Raw genomic sequence first — 14,383 nt, forward strand, 5'->3', positions numbered from 1 at the left:
GAAATACCATTCGGACTCCAACCAATGCTACGCCTTCAGAGCTTGTTTATGGGACGGAGGTGGTGTTACCTCTACATGTTCAGAAGCCCGCACTCAAGTTTGCGTCACTCATTGAACTTCCGCTTTATCAGTATCAGCAGCAGAGATTGGTACAACTTGATCTATTAGACGAGAAAAGACTCAAGGCAGCAGAGCACGCTCAAGCTTATCGTCAGAGGATAGCTCGGCATTACGCCAAGTCAGTTATTGAGAGAAGGTTTCGAGTTAATGATTTCGTACTCAGATCAACAGCTCATTTCAAGCATCGGCCAAAGGGCAAGTGGTCACCCAATTGGGAAGGCCCTTATGTGGTTAAGAAAGCATTGCCTCGTAATTCCTATCGTCTGATCAACGCGGATTTAGTGGAACTGCCAGATCCTATTAATGTTTTACATTTGAAGCGATTTTTCACTTACATTGTTCATTCTGAGCCTTCTGTACTCTTCAAAATGTCTTCTTCAATAAAGCAATGATCTTCTATTACATTCTCACATTTTCTCCCTGATACTGGGGCATTTTATTTTGATCTATACTTGTCTTCCTCCGTCATATGCAGGCAGGATTAGACGAACCCTTTTTCTGAAAAACTTGTCAATTTTTCAGTTAATCTTTTTATCTTTATTTAATTGCATCCATTTCATTTTCCGATTTAATTGAATTTTCATCGATTTGTTATCCATTTTATCATTTTGTCAAGTTTATCAAGTTTTTATCAAATTTTTAAATTTTATCGATCTTTTATTCTACAACCCTTTCAGGTTAAGGGATAAACTTGATGCCTCTTTCCCATAAGATGTTTTCTTTTTCCTTCTTTATCCCCTCAGGTTAAGAGATAAACCTGACCCTCGTTGTCCGAAGTATTCCCATCCAGGATATGGGATAATCCTGATACCCCTCGCAGGAGCATCGCTGCTACCCGCGAGAATTCTTTTTCAAAACAAATTTTCAATAAATCTATTTAAATTCTTCTCCATTTTTATAAAATTTTATTCTTCTTCAGGTTAAAGGGATAAACCTGAATTATTTCCCATAAATTCTTCAATTCACCTCAAATTTTGTTCTATGTTCCCTCAGGATAAGGAAGATCCTGAAGCCATCATAAATAAATTCGGACCTTAGGCCACCTTGGGTCAGAGATCTCAAATGAATCTCTCATCCTCATCATCAAAATCTATTCGTGCTTTTGTCAATCTTTCAAGTTCCGGCTTCCGGGTTGGAATCATTTCCTTCCCGTATGAGTTCCGACTCAGGATTTCGTTTTCCGTCTTATCATTATTTTTCTCAAAACCGGGTTCCGACTCGGATTTTCCTTTTTGTATATTCTTATTTTTGAAGTCTCAAGTTCCGACTTGAACTTCCTTTTGAATCCAATGCTCGTGTTGGACAAGTCATTGCTGAGAATTCAAGTTTTTCAAACTCAATTTTCACTCATTTAAAAACCGGGTTCCGACTCGGATTTTCCTTTTGTATATTCTTATTTTTGAAGTCTCAAGTTCCGACTTGAACTTCCTTTTGAATCCAATGCTCGTGTTGGACAAATCGTTGTTTTGAGAATTCAAGTTTTCAAGCTCAATTCTCATTTCATTTCCTTATATTTAAAAACCGGGTTCCGACTCGGATTTCCCTTTTTGTATATTCTTATTTCTGAAGTCTCAAGTTCCGACTTGGACTTCTTTTTGAATCCAATGCTCGTGTTGGACAAATCGTTGTTTTGAGAATTCGAGTTTTCAAGCTCAATTCTCATTTCATTTCCTTATATTTAAAAACCGGGTTCCGACTCGGATTTCCCTTTCTGTATATTCTTATTTTTGAAGTCTCAAGTTCCGACTTGGACTTCTTTTTGAATCCAATGCTCGTATTGGATAGATTATTGTGTTGAGAATTCGAATTTTTCAAACTCAATTCTCACCCATTTCTTATATTTGAAAAACTGAGTCCCGACTTGGGTTTTCGCTTTTGTACGTCCTCATCTTCTCAAAATTTTGACTTGAATCTCCCTGTCAATCTAATGCTCGCATTTGGATCGGAGTTCTCCTTGAACTTCCCCTTCAGGATAAGAGATGATCCTGAAACACCGACAATCATTCTCGCTTAATTCTCAAGTATCTTTGAATGTCGGTCTCATTCTTTTCAATTCTTCTTTTTTGAAAAACGCAGTGCTCGTGCTGGTATACATTTCAAAAACACAGTACTCGTACTGGTATGCATTTGGAAAATCCAGTGCTCGTACTGGTGTGCATTTTTTCAAAAACCCAGCGCTCGTACTGGGGCATTTTTTTTTTTTTCGAAATCCAGCGCTCGTACTGGAACATCTAGCGCTCGCGCTAGTGTTTGGCTGACTGATCAGTTAGCCCTCCAGGTTCAGTCTTTGTACTAACCAAACAACAACTCAAGTCTTAAATTCTCAATTTCAACCTTCGGGTTATCATTTTATCAAAAATCAATCTTTTCTTGCAAAGGACCCTCTTCAGGGAGAGTTCGAGGGAGCTCGTTCCTTTCGCATGCAACCATCTTCCGTTCGCAAGAACCCTCTTCCAGGGAGTGTTTGAAGGGACTCGTTTTCTTCGCGAACAGTTTGCAAAACAACAACCAACTTTACACAAGAGAACCCTTTTTCCTGGGAGAGCTTCGACGGAAGCTCGTTTCTTTTGTGACCCCTGTTTTTATCATCTTTGGCCAACCCCTTCACAGAGGACCTTCTTCTAGGGAGAGTGTGATGGACTCGTTCCTCTGCGATACTTTCTCAGCTTTGTTTTTTGGCCGCCTTTCCATAAGAGAAGCCTAGAGATAGGGAGTTTTGACGAAAACTTAATTTTTCTTCAAAAGTTCCGTTTTGCAAACACCTCCTCTTTGGGGAAGAGAGGAGTATTTCCAACTTCCCATTTAGGTAAGGGCTTAAGCCTGAGTCTCTCTTTTTGGGGTAAAAGAGAGGAGAATTTTGTCATGGACGTGTCAATTCGATATCAAGTGATTTCTTTCGTCAAGGATTTCTAGAATACGTTGCCAATTTGCTATCAAAAGTTATTGTTGATCTCAAAGTTTTCATCGCACAAAGAATTATCTCAAACTACCTTCAGTATCATTTTCAAAAGAGCAAGACTCTTGTGAAACAAGAACTAAATTCAAACTTTTTCTGTTGGTCAACCAAGAGGATGAAGAAAAATCTTCGATATGACCGACAAAGGAAAATTCAATGATGTTGAAAAGCCATAAGTGAACTGATATTGATCATAGCTGTGGCGCATTCTTAAAGATTATTCTTTTGGCGGTAAGATAATGGAAATATCCTGGGCAGTAAAAAGAACCTACCCAATCCATATATCCTCAGTCATCCAAGCTGCAATCAAATATCCGCAAAAGGGATCTCTCAATTGTTGTCAAGATGAAGGCGAATTAAGCGAGTAGACCCCCGGGGCCAAAGAAGATTTGAAACATCTCCAAGATGACGGAGTTTGTGACGGATCCTTCCAGGGAAAGTTTGGATCACCGTCGAGATGAAGGCGGATGCGATGAACCTACCGACAAACCCTAAAAGATATTTGATTTCTGCTATCATTTAGAGATTTCAACCCAAGAACCAATGTCATAATTCCTGAGAAAGAAAAAGAAGGATCGGAGCATCTCCAAGATGAAGGAGTTTGTGACGTACCCTTCCTCGAAAAAGAGAGAAAAGTCAGGACATCTCCAAAATGAAGGAGGATGTAAAAGAACCCAGAAAAGATCCATGGTTCAAAAGAGTGCAAACAGATCATCATGGGAAATGCCCAGGATATCAAACTGCCCGAAACTGTCAAGAATCATCTTTATCTATGTGAAATTCTTTATCAATATCTTTTCACTTAATTGCTTTTATGAAGCTAAGAATGTTTCCTCTCTTTTCATGTCAAGGGAATTGATATCTTCCTTGAAGAAACTCAACAGCAACAAATTTGAATTTTAGTTCTCAAATTCTACAGAGTTAGCCCAATTGAAGCTAATACTCTAGGTAGAAAGAGGTGATATTTTCACACATAAGCACAATTCAATCATTCTGAATCAACTACAATTTTTGACATCTTATTTGGCAATATTCTCTAGTTATCCCAACATGAGGTGTGAACTTGATGATCGTTTTGACGTATCCTGACGTCATCCCTCCTTAGGGCTGAAAAGTCCTTTCCTTCCGTCTAATCTGAGCGCTCTCGGATCCGCACACTTCCCTGTGCTCCCCCACTGTCCCGCCATAGACAGTTCCCGCTCAGGATAAGGGTTAATCCTGAACTTTTTGCAAAAGATCTGTTATTGTCAAAAGCTATTTTCAGTCTCAGCAATGAGGCGCCCAAGAACATCCCCTTTCCAAGCTTTAGGGAATTCCTTGTTTTTCTCTTCTCGCAAAACCCTTTTGGATTTGTTCGTCCAAATTCCGAAGACCCCATCATGGTTTCTTCATCCGAAGATTCTGTATGGTCATCCCGTTCAGGTTAAGGGTTAAGCCTGAACCTCGCTCCACGAGGTACCTTCCGTTCAGGTTAGGGTTAAACCTGAGTCCCATTCCGATTAGATATCCTTTCTAGTCCCATCACCGTTTCCTCGCTCCTCGAGGATTCTGTATCCATTCAGGCTAAGGATTAAACCTGTTACCTCGCTCCTCGAGATACCACCCGAACCTTCTGCGAGAGGTCGTCTGTTTTTAGAAAGCTGATTTTAGTCTCAGCAATGAGGCGCCCAAGATCATCCCTTTTCCAAGCTTTAGGGAATCCCTTGATTTTCTCTTCTCGCAAACCCCTTCCGGATTTGTTCGTCCAAATTCTGAAGGTTCCATCACGGTTTCTTCATCCGAAGATTCCGTATCATCCCCCACTCAGGTCAAGGATTAAAATCTTAAATCTTCTTCTGATGATATATTCCTTCTTGTCCCATCACGGTTTCTTTGATTGAGGATTCCATATGGTCGTCCCTTTCAGGATAAGGGTGAAGCCTGGACCTCGCCCCGCGAGGTATCTTCCTTTTTCAGGTTTGGGTTAAACCTGAGCCTCGTTTTGACGAGGTAATCCTCCTGTCCCATCATGGTTTTTCATCACAAAGGAATACATGCTCTGTACATCCATCCAGGAAAGGATCATGCTTGAAATTTCATCTCACGAGGCATTTTTTTTTAAAATGTCCCATCAAGGTCTGCTTATGTTTCTTTCCCCATCCAAATCATCTTGATATATCTTCGTCCCATCCAGGTTAAGAGCTAAACCTGAGTCATTCCAAAAGGTCGATCTTGTCTCACCCACGAGACTTTATCAAAATTCTTATCTTTCACTATTTCTGGGATCTTTACCCAAAATCCCATCACGATTTCCTCATTTCTATCATTCAGTCATATCATCATCGAGGATTTTGTCCCCCCAGAACCATTCAGGATAAGGTCTTAAGCCTGAAAAGCCACGTTCAAAAAAATTTCTCCCACGCCCAGCTCAAATCTGCTGACTGGGGTATTTTTCAAAATTTGGAGTGTTTCTTTGCCACTAAGCTCGGCTTTCAACCGGCTTAGTAGCAAAGAGGGGCATCTGTGAACACCCCAAATTTTTCAAAATATTGTAAATATTTCCTTTTTACCCTTCATCTCCATTTTCTGGGCAATTGAGTCAGTTTTTAATCTAAATTCCATCTTATTTCTAAAGTTTTGTTGAAATTAAATTCATCTGACTCAATTTCGGATCCGGATCCAGATAAAGATCCAAATCTGAGCTTCGTTGTCCAATGTTTAAAGTCAAATTCTCGAAATTTCCAAAAATAACTTTTTGAAAAGCTCAGACACTTCGTCCGATGTCCGTTTGGATCCATCATGTTATACTTCTCGATTCGGGTTTCAAAACTCGAACGTCTTCTCAAAACTTGGGTCCAAACCCATTTTCTGAAGAAATTTTCTCAAAATAACATTAATTTTTTTTTTTTTAGAAAAAAAAACCTTTTCTTCTATAAATATTTTGAAATTTTGTAAAATTAGTTTTAGAGTTTTGTTTTCAAAAATACCAAAAAAAAATATATATATATATATATAAAGTGAAGAAAAGAATAAAATATATATATATATATATATATATATATATATATATATATATATATATATATAGAAAAGAAACAAAATTCGGGCTTTTTGAAAAACTCTTTTGAAAAAAAATTCTTTTAACCAAAACCAGTTTTTTCAGAAATCTTTAAAAGGGAACCGGCTTTTTGGAAATTTTTATAAAAGACCTCCTTAACGAAAATCGTTTTTCTTTTAGAGTTACGAAGACCCTCTCTTTTCACCAAACCCCCCCCCCCACCCGAATCTTCCAGGACCTTCTCCTTCCCTCTCGCAAACCCTCCATCACCCGCCGTTGAACCTCCTGCTCCACCCTTCGTCCATCTCCAACGGCCTCGCATGCTTCCATCTCCTTCGCTCATCACCAAACCCCCCATGTGCCTCCTATCACAGGCTCTCCATCGTCGATCTCAAAATTGACTCCTCTGTTCTTCACCCTCAATATGGAACAACCTCCATTCTCGAAACACCCAGGCTCTCTTTAAGAAGAGCCACCCCTTCTTCTTGAAAAGGGAGGGAAGAAAAAAAGATTTCCTATGGGGGGATCCATTCATTTTCTATCGTATTCATCCCGTGTCGACACTCCATCTCCCTCCCCACTTGATTGAGTTCTTTGCTAATCCGCCGGAGTACCATCCATTGATTCTTCTCATATCCGTCATCTAGTTGAGGAACGATCTCCCTTCAGAGTATTTCCTCTGTATCTACCTGAAAGAACTTAAATCCTCTGCAAGAGAAAGATTGCCCATCCGTGAAGAGTTTCACAATTGGGTGGTTCCGTTCCTCCAGAATCCCTACAAATCCACGATTCGGCTTCCTGTGATAAGGAATCAGGATCGATCCTGCAACAGAGGCCCCACAGAGGTAAAACATTTCTACTCTTCCCCTTTCTTTTCTTGGATTTTATTTTCTGTTTTTCCATCTATTTCCCATTTAAAGCAGAATAATGCGAGGTCGATCTGCTTATGGCAGCATCGGCATGCTTTCTATGATAAAACCTCGGCCCCATTATACGCACCATCGGTGGTATCGAATTGCTTGTGCAATCTCGACCCATCCGCGTGCGACAGCGATGGAATGGCTTAATTCCTACATTTCCTTTTATTTTTCTCTTACTGCTACCGACTTCTATTGTCATTTTCCTTCCATGTCTATATCGAGTGTTGATACGATTCCAATGGGTGTTCGGTTTTATTTTAGTTTGTATATCTTATCTGATTTTCAACCTCTTCTTAATAATGGGTTAGCGTTTTGAGAATAGAATTCCTGTTGATTTTAATCATCCGTTGATTTCCGATTTTTTTTTTCTCTTTCTTTTTTTTTTTATTATTATCTTGATCATCTGTTAAGCACGATCATCTGTTGATTACCTGGTGATACTGGCTGATTTTCGAATTACTTTCTCCCTGAACCTGTCGTTACATAATCATCTGTCGATTACCTGTTGTTAAGCAATAGTAGAAGGATCCTTTCTTAGTCACCCCTGATGATGGTCGACTCAAAGATTTTGTTCGTTGCACTCGATTCCACAGTAAGACCACAAGCCAAATCGTTTTCACTGTGAGAATCAGAGCTATAGACGATATGAGATTCTCCCGCTAAGAGATCCACATCATATATTCTTCTGGTCAATTTTGCTCATATTCATCGAGGTACATGCCCTGCGTCCAATTTTGCTGTATATATTCAGTCCTCTGTTTATAATCGGCCTGTATCAAGACCACTCTGCATTGTGTTTTTTGTTTGTTCTTTACGGTCTTGTTCTCCCTGCTTGCTCTCTTTCTTGATATTAGTTGCAAATTTTTTTTCTCTTTGTTCAACTGAGCTCAAGAGTATTTGGAATGCAAACTATATCTGAGAATGAAATCAAAATGACATTTCTCTTATTTGAGTTGCTGCATTAAGACTCCTTTTAGCTTATAACAAATCAGCAAGCTGTGTCTCTAATAACGATAGGCTATGGTATGAAGACAAGAGGTATAGTTTTTCCTTCAATATTTATTGCAATGTATGTTTTTGTCATGCCAGGAAGATAACTTTGAATATCCTTATGAGACTCTAAGGTTACCATCTCTTGTTTCAAACGGTAGTATCAATGTTTCGTAAGGTTCTGTCTCTATATTAAAACCTGAATCAGTCGCTGATTGCATTGAGTATAGTACAGTGATCTTAGCTTCGTCAAATTACCAGTGAATACTTTCAGACATCTGAGAAAACCCACAAGGTATCCCATAATGTGAATTAATGGTTCGAAGGTTGATGAGTTTGGGTTGAAACTCCAAGGGAATGACATGATAAGGCTTCTAGGGCGGAAGTACATTTTTTTTTGGCACTCTTTTTCCCAGAACAAGCTTTTGAAAAACAAACCCAGTAACTCAAACAAAGAGTTTGCATAGAATTTTGAAAAGGTGCCCATGGATGCCTTGAATATCAGGTATTCGATATACAGAACTCGGGAATGTATACTCTGGAAATTGTGGCAGGACTATCTTGTCAGAAAACCTAGACTGGTAGTTAGATTTTCTGCAACAATGCAAGCATTTTCTTTTTACCAAGTAGAATTTGTTGCCTTTCCTGAACTTGGCGGGAGGCTTGAAAGTCGTTTGATGTTGCTTACAAAATAAAAGGGTGGGAGTTATTGACAAAAGGGTTCTGTATCGTTTCATGGGATCACTAACGTCTAAATTTATCTCAGCAATTGGACCTACTGATCTATCTAGTATCGCCAGACCTTTGATTATTATTGTTGAAAATCTCGAGGCCAAAGGAAGTCATCTTGCGATATGTTTCCGGTATGACTGAAGAATTTCACTACCATGGTGGAGAGCTAAGTATCTTGAATTCTGAGCATTTTGTCAAAGATGGAATCGTTTCCCCTCCATTCCTGCATTATGTTTGTTGTTTTCATGGAATCAACTCCATCATTATTTAGTCTGACTTCCCTTAACCAGTAAAGCATATGATTTGCTGAACTGAAATAGGAAGCCTTGTTGGATTGAAATAAAGTTCCCCGATTTACCGAAATATGTGTGATTACCGAATACCTTGTTCAGGTCTCTAATCCTCTGTAGAAATTTTGTTTGGCTAAGCTGAAATTGGATACCTCGTTACCTGCAACTCTGCCTCCACCAGCATTATAGTTACCCATTTCCGACCCATTACCATATACCCTTATAGCAGTTAATGAGTTACTGTAACCTCCCAATAGTCCATAGGCTCACTACATCTCCAAGACATTAGACATTCTCATACACATATTTTCCTCATTAGGTATATGCATTGCCTTAGGAAAACCCATAGGCATTCCCCACTTCAACAGCCACATTGCAAGTCATCAGCCTGTCAATAGCTGTCATTCCCAGGAAACCTCCATTACTTGCAGAAAATGGTATCTTGCTTGATCTATCAAATGACTACCCCATTAGAATAAAAAGCTAGGATTAGGATCGACTGAGTCAGTTTTTCTTTTTCTCCAGCCCTCTTCTCAACCCTTGCGGCTAAATTACCTGAAAGTTTTACATAATCTGCTGAACTGACTAACATTAGTCAGTGCTTTGAAGAGGAGTTTTCGAGGATAAGCTTCTTTTGTCCTAAAATGTGATGCTGCCATTAGAGGGTTCCTTAGAGAATCCATCAGTTATGCAAGCTATATTCAAATCCCTGAATAACAGCAAAAGTGTTGACAGTAAGCAAACCTATTGCTCTGATATTTCTAAGGAAGATCAAAGTGATCTTAAGCCTTTATAGACACCTTCATGCCATTTATCACATTATCATACATATTTTATCTAGCATCCATAACTCATTGCATCTTCACCTTATATATAAAGTGCTATCTTTCTTTTTCATGTGTGGCTCCTATTGTATATTAACACTTGAATTTTGCAGGGAATATGTAAAGGCTATGGCTTTCCCTTGAGATTAAGAAATTTTGTAATTTCAATTTCATTCAAAATCTGTAATAGTTAGATACTAATGAGAACTTTATGTTTCCAGCTTAGGTAGAATGAATGAGCATTGTAACCATCATGAATTGCTTGTTTTCATTCATTTTACTTTCATTTCTTAAATTCTCACCAATGACAACACGAATGGCACGTACACCGTTTTCGTAAAAGGTAATGGATCCTAAGTTGATGATCCATATCAATGACCATAGTCAGGGTATGGACAAAACTTAGGATTTTCATCTTTTACGAAATAACACTGGATCCACACTGGATCCGTTTTCAAAATTCATCATATTTTCCTTAAATATTTTTTTCTTTTATCAGAATTTAACTTAAAATTAATTCAAAATATATACCAATGGCCATAGTCAGGGTATATTGAGAGTTAATTTCATTTTAAATCCTATAAAAGCACCAAATGTATTTCATTTTTTACCTGAATTTAAATATAAGATTATTATATAATACATTCAATGACCATAGTCAAGGATGTATTATATCTTCAATCTTATTTTAATTCATTTAAAGAATGAAATAGCTTTTCAAAATCCAATTTCAAAAATTTAAATTCATTCATCATTTAGGATAGAATTGCATCATATTTTTAAAATTTCTTTTTCATAAATCCAAGTAACTCTTTCCTTCATTTCTCAGATCCAATTCCTCCTTAGGATCCAGACTCCAATTTCACTTTGGATCTTAGATCCAATTTCCTTATAGGATCCATAATCCAATTTCACCTTGGATCTCTGACATCAGATCCAAATCCATCTTAGGATCCAGGATCCAACTCTACATTAGATCTCAGACTTCAGATCCGAATCTATTTTAGGATCCAGAACTCAACTTCCACTTTGAATCTTAGATTTCAAGTCTAAATCCACTGTAGGATCCAGAACCAATTTTACTTTGGATTTTTTTTTTGACTTCAGACCCAATTTTCCATTTTAGGATCCAGAACTCAACTTCTACATTTGGATCTCAGATTTCAAATCCAAATCCATCTTAGGATCCAGAGTCCAGCTCTATGTTGGATCTCAGACTTCAGATCCAAAACTATCTTAGGATCCAGAACCCAATTCTACATTTGGAACTCAGACTTCAGATCCACTCCATTTTAGGATCCAGAATCCAAGTCCATCTTGATTTCTAAATCTCGGATCCCATTCTGCCTAGGATCCGGAATCCAATTCCAATTCTAGATTTCAATTCCATCTAATCTGAATCTCTTTCTATTCTTAAATACCATTGGATTTCCCAGACCCATTCTAAATTTCAAAACTTCAGAAATCCAAATTCAATTCCATCTCAAATATTCATTTCCTTTCCTAAATTCAAATTCAACGTCCATTTTGACTTCGAAACTTCATTTCCTTTCATTTCAAAGCTTCAAGTCGTCCTTTCTCATTTACTCTTCCAATCCTGATTTACTTCAAAAAAACTTAGAACTCCTCTGATCTATCTCAAGTTCTAAGTTAGATTAAAACATTTCTTCACTCCTTTACCAAGTTCATCTCAGAATACTTGGAAATTTCTAAATCAATTTTCAAAAAAGCATACATCCTTGCATTGCACAAGCATGATTCTTTGTGCATTTAGAGTTAGAAAAAATTCTTAGATTATATATATAGGCAAAGCAGAAGGCATAGATTTGATCCTTGGTTCGATTACCCCTGGTAAAGGCGCCAGGAACGGTCGAACCTCGTACCGACGAGCGAATCCCGTCTCTCCATCTTCCCGCAACATTTTCAAAATGGAGGCGAGTTAAATTTCTAAATATTTTCAAATTAAGGTCAAGTGAGACCGCGCAAAAGAGTTCCTCTTCTCTTTTTCTTTCTTTTTCTTTTTTCTTCTCTTTCTCTTTTCTTTCTTTTTATTCTTCTCCCTTCAAAAAGGAGGAAAATAGAGGTTAGAAAAGGAAAAGAGAAGGAAGAGAGAAAAACCATGAAGAGAGGAAAAATTTTGCGATGATCACAGGCGCGAACCCAAATAAGTGGTCCAGTTGTGAGGCTCTCTCCCGAACTATGGTTCAGTGAGACAGTCCAACAACGTGAAGACCGGGACAATATAGGTAGGGAGGTTTTCAAAATATGATCAACATGTAATAAAATCAGAAGGTTCTAATGCAAGTCCTAAAGAGATAAAATTTAAATGAAGAGAAGCATACACTTGCATACATTGTTTGCATTCAATCCCTAGAATTGAGGAGAGTTGTATTTAAGACCTAAATCTAATGTGAACATGGATATAATCTCCTCAATATGGTCCTACCAACCATACTTAGATCCTATATGCAAGGATGTCAGCTTTAGGACAGAGTCTAGGCTCCTAAGGTTTGCATGAAAATGAAGCTGACATAGAAGAATAAAGACTTAGAGAATATTAGAGCAAAGCAAAGACATAATTCGACCAGACAGAGACGAGTCCCATCACGGTCGCCAAAACTGTGATCATCGCAAAATTTTTCCTCTTGTGGTTTCTCTCTCTTCCTTCTCTTTTCCTTTTCTAACCTCTATTTTCCTCCTTTTTGAAGGGAGAAGAATAAAAGAAAGAAAAGAAAGAGAGAAGAGAAAAGAAGAGAAAGAAAGAGAAGAGGAACTCTTTTGCGGGGTCTCACTTGACCTTGATTTGAAAATATTTAGAAATTTAACTCGCCTCCGTTTTGAAAATTTGCGGGAAAATTGGAGAGACGGGATTCGCTCGTCGGTACGAGGTTCGACCGTTCCTGGCGCCTTTACCAGAGGTAATCGAACCAAGGATCGAATCTATGCCTTTTGATTTGCCTAAATATTATCTAAGAATTTATCCTAAAGATCTAAATGCACAAAGAATCATGCTTGTGCAATGCAAGGATGTATGCTCTTTTGAAAGATGTTTTGAAAATTTCCAAATATTCTGAGATGAATTTGGTAAGGGAGTGAAGAAATGATTGAATCTAACTTAGAACTTGAGATAGATCAAAGAAGTTCTAAGTCTTTAGAGTTGGAAGAATAAATCTTGACTTTGGAAAGAGAATAATTTAAAGCTGAGATAAAGGGGAGGGAAAGGAAATTTTCAAGGTTTTTAGAAGATGGACTTTGAACTTGGATTTAGGAAAAGAGATAAGATTGAAAGTGGAATAGAATTTAAGATTTGAAATTTGGAATGGATCTGAGAAATCCAAATGGTATAGAAATGAATTTTAAGAAATCTAGACATGATCTGTAAGTATATTTAGATTCGAAATCTGGAAATGAAATGGAATTGGCTTTGAAAGTTGGAATTGAAAATAGAACTTGATTTGAAATATGGATTTCAAAATGGAATTTGAATCTAAAGTCTGGATATTTGAATCTGAAATCTGAATTGGATCCGATTTTGGAAATAGATTTTGGATCTGGGATCCAAGATGGAATTGAATTCTGGATCCTAAAATGGATTTGGATCTGAAGTCTGGGATCCAAAGTGGAAGTGGATTCTGGATCCTAAAATGGATTTGGATCTGAAGTCTGAGATCCAAGATGAAATTGGGTTCTGGATCCTAAAACGGATTTTGGATCTGAAGTCTGAGATCCAAGGTGGAATTGGATTCTGGATCCTAAAAATGGAATTTGATATAAAGTGAAACTGGATTCTGGATCCTAAAGTGGAATTGGATCTGAAGTCTGAGATCCAATATGAAAGTTGAATCCTGGATCCTAAAATGGATTTGGAGTTTATAAATTCAGAAGATGAATCAAGAACTTCCAAGTTTGAATTGAAATTTAGAATTTGAATCTTGAATATACAAATGAATTTCAAAGTCAATTTAGACTTTGAATTTGAAGTTTGAATTTGGAACCAGAAGATGAATCAGAAATTTCAAAGTTTAAATTGACCTTTGAATTGAATTTTGAATTTAAATTGGAAATTTAAAGTTTGAATACAAAAATGATTTTGGAATTTCAAAGTCAAATTGGACTTTGAATTTGAGATAGAAATTGGAATTTGAAATACAAGATGATTCTGAAGTTTCAAAGTCAAATGGGACCTTGAAATTGAATTCTTGAATCCTTTTGAGAAAATAGAGTGGAATTTGAATTTATGAATAGGATTTGATATGAGAAATGAGGGAAAGAATCACTTGGATTTATGAAGAAGAATTTTGAAAATATGATGCAATTCTATCCTAAATGATGAATGAATTTAAAGAATTTAGAAATTGGATTTTGAAAATCATATTTCATTCTTTGCATGAATTGAAATAAGATTGAAAATATAATACATCATTGACTATGGTCATTGAATGTATTATATAATAATCTATATTTAAATTCAGGTGAAGAATAAAACATATTTTGTGCTTTTATAGAGTTTAAAA

Source organism: Nuphar pumila, chromosome 1 (assembly GCF_984573655.1).
Source record: "Nuphar pumila chromosome 1, dmNupPumi1.hap1.1, whole genome shotgun sequence".
Classification (NCBI taxonomy): Eukaryota; Viridiplantae; Streptophyta; class Magnoliopsida; order Nymphaeales; family Nymphaeaceae; genus Nuphar; species Nuphar pumila.